Source organism: Corapipo altera, unplaced genomic scaffold, assembly GCF_003945725.1.
Source record: "Corapipo altera isolate COAL_440 unplaced genomic scaffold, ASM394572v1 22b, whole genome shotgun sequence".
Classification (NCBI taxonomy): domain Eukaryota; kingdom Metazoa; phylum Chordata; class Aves; order Passeriformes; family Pipridae; genus Corapipo; species Corapipo altera.
Genome location: NW_020884876.1, coordinates 17,580,638 through 17,582,359, shown reverse-complemented (window position 1 = coordinate 17,582,359; position 1,722 = coordinate 17,580,638). Strand labels below are relative to the sequence as shown.

The window sequence follows — 1,722 nt, the reverse complement described above, 5'->3', positions numbered from 1 at the left end:
TGCTGGCCTTTCCTCCCACCTCCTTGAAAGCTATCAGTCGCTGGCCCGAGTCACCATGACAACATTCCAGGGTAAGAAGTGTCTGAGGAAGCCAGGACAAGTGGGGAGGGAGGGCAAGCTTCTAGTAGGAAAATGCCTTTAGTGATGAAGAGGTGCTGTTGCACACACAAAGTGTGCATACAAATATCCGAGTTCAACCACTCTTAAATTTTTGAAATCACTCTTAAACTAAGTAGTCCTCAGCACATGCTGATGGCAGCACATCTTGTCCCTTTTTTGGCAGCCTTCAGTGTGTGTTGGGTGCAGGTTCTCACATGGGCTCAGTGACATGCCTAACTGGCGTACGTGGCAACTCAGCCATGTCCTACAGCCACCCAGAGGCCAGAGGCCAGAAAAAGATGAATTCCACCCCTATGGCCATAACTGAACTGGAAGACATCAGCAATGCTTGAGTCATCTCTCTGGCTGCTTGTGGGACAATAAAGGAGTGAAGGAGATGGTCTTTGCTCCATTAAGCTGGTCCTATGCTGTAAGCTCTTTAGTGGCTTGGACCTGCTTGGTGGACCTATTGCCAGATGAGGTGGTGGGGAGTGGAAGGTGGGCCAGCAAGTTCCCTCTGCCCACTCTGGTGTCCTGGGCTGCCTCCTGCCCCTTCTCTGTGCCCGGCAAGGGGGTGCTGGAAGAAAAGACCAACCCTCACCTTGCTACAACCTCCTTTCAGGCAGTCATAGAGAGTGATAAGGTCTCTCCTGAGCCTCCTTTTCTCCAGGCTAAAGAATCCCAGCTCCCTCAGTCACTCATCATAAGACTTGTGCTCCTTTTGACCCTTCACCAGCTTTGCTGACTTTCTCTGGACATGCTCCAGTACCTCAACGTCCCTCTTGTGGTGAGGGGCCCAAAACTGGACACAGGATTTGAGATGCAGCCTCGCCAGGGTCAAGTATAAGGGAACAACCACTTCCCTGGTCCTGCTGGCCACACTATTCCTGATACAGTCCAGGATGCCATTGGCCTTCTTGGCCACCTGGGCACACTGCTGGCTCATATTCAGCTGCTGTCAACCAGCACCCTAAGGTCCTCTGCCACCAGGCACTTTTCCAGCCACTCTTCCCCCAGCCTGTAGTGCTGCATTGGGTTGTTGTGACCCAAGGGCAGGACTCAGCACTTGGCCTTCTTGAGCCTTATACAGTTGGCCTCGGCCCTTTGATCCACCATTGCACCGATCTGTGCAAGATGGTATTCCATCTTCCTACCATCCTACTCAGCCCCTGTCCACTAATGTCCTCTTGTTCCTGCCAACTCTATCAGTATCTCTCGACAACACATCATCGAGCGCATTCTCCTCCCGCCAGAGACCGGAGGATGCTTCCCCTCCACCCCTTCCGCATCTCCCACCGCCCCGCCGGTGCCCCGTCCCCAGTGTCCGCAGTGCCGGTGAGTTGCGGGCGGTTCGGCCGCGCTCGCCCTCCCTGGCGGCGCGCAGTGCCCGCGTGTGGGCGGGCGGCCGGGACATGCTCACTGGGGAGCGCCGCGGCCGCACATGCTCACTGGGCGCGGAGGCACCGCCGGAGGTAGGGGCTCGCTCCGCCGGCGGAGGAGCCGCGCTGTCGCCCCGGCCGGGCCCGGCATGGCCCGCCGCCCGCTGCCCGGCCGCCGCCGGCGCTGAGCGCGGGGGGATCGCAGTGTCCGCCGGGGGAAAGCATCCTCCGGTCTCTGGCGGGA

General features: G+C 58.1%; 1 protein-coding gene across 3 annotated transcripts in view; it reads left to right on the top strand.

The window, feature by feature from the left end:
• The first annotated feature begins 1,474 nt into the window (after positions 1–1,474).
• GLRB (glycine receptor beta) overlaps positions 1,475–1,722 on the top strand; it is a 52,476-nt gene continuing 52,228 nt past the window's right edge. For 2 of the 3 annotated variants that reach the window (XM_027635637.1, XM_027635632.1), the window contains exon 1: positions 1,591–1,692. The gene's annotated coding sequence lies outside the window, so the exon portion shown is untranslated. The other variant, XM_027635633.1, reaches the window with a different exon arrangement.